The following is a 6,465-nucleotide window of genomic DNA, read 5'->3' on the forward strand; positions in this document are numbered from 1 at the left end:
GACGTGCGGCCGAGTGTACAGCCGGTCCCAGGTGGACGTGCGGTCAAGTGCCCAGCCAGGCCCCAGGTGGACGTGCGACCGAGTGTCCATCCGGCCCCAGGTGGGCGTGCGGATGAGTGTCCAGTTAGCCTCAGCTGGTGATGAGGCCGAGTGTCCGTGCGGTGCTGGCAGGTCAGGGCCCAGGTGCAAGCTGTGTTTCGGTTTTACGCTAGTTAATTGATAGACCTTACGTGAGTAAATTGACTTAATGACCGGCTATCAGAGGGGCGACAGCTGTAATTGGCCCGTAAGGTTGTCAGTGCCTCCCATCACAGCGCTGTTTAACGCTCCCAGCTCTGTGGCGGACAGGTACTGGCCCAGGGATGCATTCGCTCGGCGTTTGGAGCCAGTCGTCGGCGGTTATTCGAGCCGTTCATTCTACTCGACAGCAAGAACCGATCACCAGCCTTTCAGGTACGGCACAGGAGGCACATAGGATGCCGACACAAAACCGGACGAACGTTCCACACGTCATTAGTGGGATCACACGCTACCGACCAGCTCCAGCCGGATATTCTGCAGGCTTCAATGCGAGGGCGAAACGGCCGTCTAATCTCGCGGATGTTGCACTAAACGGCTCCAAATGCGGAGGAAAACCCGCCGCATGCCAACTGGCGGCGTCATGGTGACTCGGTCACGCTTCTCTCCAGCTCTGTCCCTGGCCCAGGCCATCTGGGAGCCGCCCGGGCCTGGGTCAACAGTCTGGCGCGTCCCACACGTGGGCGGCGGGAGCCGGTCCTGTCCAACCCGAGCCCCGACACCTGGCCGCTCCTCAGCCTGACCACCTCAGGTCAGCGCCGCCAGCGGGACGTCACCAGCCCCAGCTGATGGAGAGCCCGCCGGTGCCCGCGAGCTGGGCTCCGGTCTGCTGGCCGCCGCGTCCGCAGCCTGTTTGTAGCGCGTCCGGCCGACGCGATCGGCCTCTCCATGAATCATTGCCAGCCGCCAGGTACGTCATGCAGATGAGGGTGTCCGTCCATGCATGTCGGCGGCGCCGGGCGGCGGCGGGCTGACCCTCCGGAATCCAATTACGAGGCACTTGCTTGCCACGGCGCCAAACACAGCGGGCGGCGGCCGCCTACCGATACGGTGCGGGCCGGTGGCGCAGCTGTCGCCAGATCGGCAGCAATGAATGGCCATTAGTGTTGGGATAGCCCGGCTGTGGAGGCGCCCTGGCGGTGACCCGTTCAAGGCCAGTCGAGCGCCGACAAAGGGCCGGCCGCGGCAGCGCCAGCCCACTCAGGCCGCCGCAGAAATGAATTCGTCGGGCGAGGCTTCGTTGAACTGTCGCTTCGATCGCGTTTCGGGAAAAGGTGAGCGGGAGAGATCAGGGCACGAGGGAGACGTTCTCTGTTCACGCGGCGGGTGGGTGGGACAAAGACGAGAGCAGCCAGCCGGCGGTCAGCGCTCCTCGCGAGGCCCGCTTTAGGGGACTGAGGAGGTCGACAGGTGCGGGGCTGCCAGCCCCCGCCCACCAAAATCAGCTGAGTCTTCCGAGGCCGTCCGTCCCGGCACGGATCTGCAGGCTAATCCGGGGCTCCCCGTCCAAAGAAGACGAGAGGCGCGCGCACACCAGGCGCCGCGCGCGCGCTTCTCCCGCGCGGTGTGTCGACAGCGGCCGGCGCGCCATTACGGGCGGCCACCTCGCGCCACGCGGGCTGCTCGGGCGGCGACCGGCCTCGCTTCAACACGACCCCGGCTATCATTAGCGGTGAAAGCCCGGCAGGACCGCGGCGGACGGCCGCCGACAAACGACGCCCGCCGCCGCCAGATACGGATCGCACGCGCCTCCGCCGCCGGCGGCGATCCCATGGCGTCACGGCTGGTGGCGCAAGCGGCGCCGCGCGCCGGGAATGCGGGCGCTCCCGTGCGGGTCGCCGTGTCAGTTGCACAAGAGCGGCGAACATCCGCCGGGTCACCGGGCCCCGCGCTGCCGACGGACCTCACACAATCACCGGCCCAGACACAATCAAAGCGATAGTAAGAGCTCGCCGGTTCGGACTACACGAGCGCGGCGATACTAATCGCGCGGCCGGAATGACACAGACAATGCCCATTATGGCCGCGGCGGCAGCGGGACCCGCTGAACTGACCCAGCGCTGTGACGTCACCGGCGACAGGACCGCCAGTGACGAGGCGCACTGATGGCCCGGCCCGGATTCAGCGCCCCGTTCAACAGGGCAACGAGGGAAAGTGTTTACCGTAAGCCCGGCAGCGGGGACGTAAGAAAGCAGTAAAGTCGAGCGTTAACGGTATCAGGGCATCTGAATGCGTGTTTACCAAAGCCGAGGGGTCATCAGGGCGCTGCTGCCGAGGATTCCACGGCTCGAGCCGCAATCCATCACAGCCCTCTCGGATCTCACACGAGACCGCCGGCAACACACACACACCAAACAAGCGTGTTCCGATTTCACTGCAGCTGACATCGTGCGCCAGAAGCCGCAGGGCGCAGGCGCGTTGGGCCGGGCTGGGCGTCCCATACGGTCCGGACGTCGCCGCCTACGCGGTCGAGACGGCCGACAGCGCGACTCTCTTCCCGTCCGCGGGGTCTGCCGAGACGGACGCGACGCGAAGTAGTCCAGGTGCCGCATAAGATGCGCTCAGCGGGGCCGGGGTCCGACCAGCCGGCCCGCCACCGACCAGGCCAGCGGCAGGCAGACGTGGCGCCGCCGGCCCGGGAGAGACTCCCGACACATGTCCGGAACGATGTCCGACGCCGGGCCCGCGGCGGTGGTATGGCTCGCGCGGCCCGCGCCGACGCCGCCGGAACGCCGGGCGAGAGCGCCGGTGACGCCGTCATGGCGGACGCCTCCGAGGCCCCACGGACGGGGTGACTGATGCCACCGGCCCGGCTGGCCGGCGGCATCAGTCACCCCTTCTGACGACCGGCCGGGAATGCCGCTCCGCCGCACTGGTCAGCCCTTCCGCTCGCCGATCGCCGAAGTTCGCGCCGCCGGCATTTCCCGTACGGCGCGGCCACGTGCGCGCCGGCCGCCGGCCGACCCCGATACCGGTCGGCAGGGCACCACCTTCCATGAACGGATGACTCGGCCTCGACCGTTGTGACGTCACGCGACCGGTAGCGCTGCTGCCGAGGACGCCCGGGCGGGGCGGAGCGGGGCGGGGCGAGTCGGCCAGAGCTGGGGTGGTAACCCAGGGCGAGGGCGAACGGAGCTGGTCCGGGGCTGGACGCGTCGCCTTGATGGTGGCTGCCTTGGAGGGGACTCGAACTAGGGCGCGTGACTCTTACGCAGACCTCGGGGTAAGACGCCGGCCCTGAGCTGTGCATGGGTGCCGACTTTAAACCCAAGGACACGGCGCTGACCTGGAGGTACCCCGGGAGAGCCGTGCACCCCTAACATAACCCCGCCGGCTCAGCAGCGCCCCAGCGACTGACGCGCACAGGTCCCATTCCGTGCCCTCCGCACGCAGCGACGAAGGCCGGCGGAAGAGGCGCGGCGCCGCCGCCGCCCGTGCCGTGACGCAGGCGTGCGCCGCGGCCGTAACAGGCCGTGACGGCGCCGTGATTAGCCCGGGCGCTGTCCGCGCGCCGCCGCAGGAGGTGGCACGCGACGCTGCCGACCGAAAGGGAAACGCGCTGGAGTGGCACGGCCGGCATCCTCGCCCACCGGCCGGACACAAACAGCCCTCGTAAACTGGCGACCGGCGCGGCCCGGTGGGACGCGCGGCGCCCAACGAGGCACGCTGCATCATGCATGGGCCGGTCCGCGCCATCCGCCATCCAGATAGCAGCGGCGGAGCGCGACGGCGACATCTGCGCCGACCATGAATGGGACAAAACACGCGCCGGCACGGCCGCGTACGCCGCCCGTCGTCCCGATCCCCCGCCCCCGGCCGACCCTGCTGGAAGCGCGCCTGCGAGCCGGCCCATCACAGGCACCGATTAGCGAAACAAAGGGCAGTCTTCGGCTCAAATATGGCCGTAATCCCGGGGCGGCGGCGGGCCGCGCCGGTCCTGCCGGCCGCCATGTAAATATTTGCGGCGGGTCGGTCGTCAAGGTCGCGGGCGGGTTACTCAGCCGTCCCGGCGGCGCCACGCCGGGCAGCCGCCGCCCGGTCACGGTGGCCCCGGGACGTATGGCGCGCCACGGGCCGGCGAGCCAGGCGCCGGCGGCGCTCACGTCAGGTGGCGAGGCACCGCAGGCTTGTCGAAGTCGATGTAGGGAGGGCAAGAGTGCAGTGAGTGTGGTGCCGGTGCGTCTTCTGCGTCAGTCAATGCGCGCCTCTCCTGGTCGCGAGCTACTCGTCACCAGGCGCCTTCCCAATGCTCGGGGCCCTCCCTACCAGTCCCTCAACCCTTCCGTCCGTTATGGGGCCTTGAACGCCTCGCTACCAATCGCTGGACTCCTCCCGTCCCTCCACGTACCCGCGCCCGGCACGTCCACCGGAAGCCTTCGTCAGCGGATTCCGCAGCTCATCCGCGGCAGTCACGCGGCCGCCCCGGCCTCCGGCGGCCTGTCGTCGCCCCTCCCCCTCACCCGGGTCAGCACCCGAGCCGGCCGGCGAGCTCACTCACGCTCCTCACGCCTCCCTTCCCCGTGTTCGCATCGGGCGGCGAGCGAGGCGTCCGAGTCAGACGGCCCGCCGGATAGCCAGCCGTCAGTGGTGACGCCGCAATGCCGCTGTGTTCTGCTGGCTGACAGTGTGCCGACGAACCCGGAGCGGTGGCAAAGCACTGAGGGACGCGCCGAGGGGCGGCCGGCCGGTTGGGGTCCCCGCGCGGGGACCGGTGCGGTGCAGCACGGCTGGAGCGTTCCACCCGCTCCTCCGCAGTGTAAACTCCTGCCACCCCCACGTCCGCCGGGCTCATAACAGGGAGGCTGTTTTTCCCCGACTGGACTCACACCTGACCAGTACGGAGGGGAGCTGGACGCCCGCTGAGGGGTGACAAAGGAATGTCCGGCCCCGCACGCCGCGGGAAAGCAAACACCTCGGACCGACAAAAACTTTGCAACTGGTCGCTGGTTGGAGAAGCGGCGTCGACAGCACCGCTCCATCAAACTCATGACTCACGGCCAGCGTCTGGTCGTTGATTGGAGAAGCTAGAACGGCGGCACCACTCCAACGAACCCTTGAGTCATGACAATGCAGGGCCATGCGGCGAGCATTCGGCAAATCTAGCACCGTTTGAGGCATATTGTTCATTTTTCTCGGGAGCATGTGCAAGCTGCAAACTCGAATCGCCGAGTCCAAACCTTGAGCGCGGCGCTCCCCAAAAGCATCACTCCGCCGGCGGCGCCGCCGCTGAGCCCACCAGCCCAGCACGTGGGGTTCGGACTCGCTCTCTCCCTCTCGCCCGCTGACACATCTCACGAGGACCTTGCAAGGCCAGCTGGGCGGGCCGGCGTGACGTCACGACGCCGCTGGAGGTCGGGCGCCGCCCCGGACGCGTCGTCGGGCCCGGTTACGGCCGCCGCCCCCGACGGCCGGCGCGGAGACAGATCGCTTATCGCTGGCCCCGCGTGAGTAACGGTCGTTCTAGGACTGCCGGCTGGGAAACCACTGGCGTCGACAGTTTCCCAGCCGACGGCGCGCGCCATGAGCTGGCTGGGTGTGGACGACACGGGGCGCTGGCTGGCGCCCGGTGCCGGAGCGCAGCGTTTCCGTCGCGAACGGGTGAGGGCCGGAATGGCGCGGAATCGAGCCCTAGCTTACAGAGCAGAGCGCAAGCTGGTCCAAGAGTCGGCAGGGTGGAGCCGTTCTTCTCACAAACGAATCGTATAACCCATGGTGTCAATACGGCGACTGGGAACGGATAGAGAGCGGGTCGCAAGGCAGCAGCGCGCGCAGCGAATCCACAGTGCCCTTTCAGTCAGTCAGTTTTGGGGGTTTTAGGGGCGCGCACACTGCAATGGTTAAGTGCGTTCACATGGTGCCCTAGTGTCGTCAGCATCAGAAACGGCTCACTTGCATGCAATAATGATTTCCTTGACGTTGCCAGGCAACACGACGCGTACGTCACAAAACTCAAAGGTGCAACTACGTTACGTTACGTTACGTTACGTTTACAGCGATAAATCTGACACCAAACTATTATGGCCAGGCGTCGCAATGGTCCTCTTCTATAAGGTACTTGCAATTTAAAGAGTTCGCCAGTGTTTGTCTCATGCAATGTTGCACGGAAAGGCTCGTCTTTGTTATCACTTTAAAGTGATAGCGTAGTTGCTGCGACCGTGATTTATGGCGATGGGGCCAATGCGCGTAAGAACAGGGGAGGGGGGGGGGGGCAGGAGGCTACTATGGCTTGCTGCCCCCTGTTCCGAATTTTTGTGAATGTGTAACACTGAACTGATGGCAATGAACAGAAACATTCGATCTCAAAATTAACATTCGTCGCATCTTTTTCTGGGACGATCTATCACCGTTCTATTTACTTTGTGAGAAGTTCTGTTCCCTACGGATGGA

At 66.2% G+C, this 6,465-nt stretch overlaps 1 protein-coding gene across 1 annotated transcript in view; it reads right to left on the reverse strand.

Annotated features, from left to right (window-relative positions):
- Positions 1 to 6,465, reverse strand: part of LOC119096907 (ras-related protein Rap-2a) — a 38,256-nt gene that overhangs the window by 1,622 nt on the left and 30,169 nt on the right. The window lies entirely within an intron of this gene.

Source organism: Pollicipes pollicipes, unplaced genomic scaffold (genome assembly GCF_011947565.3).
Source record: "Pollicipes pollicipes isolate AB1234 unplaced genomic scaffold, Ppol_2.1 Scaffold_4295;HRSCAF=5057_pilon_pilon_pilon, whole genome shotgun sequence".
NCBI lineage: Eukaryota > Metazoa > Arthropoda > Thecostraca > Pollicipedomorpha > Pollicipedidae > Pollicipes > Pollicipes pollicipes.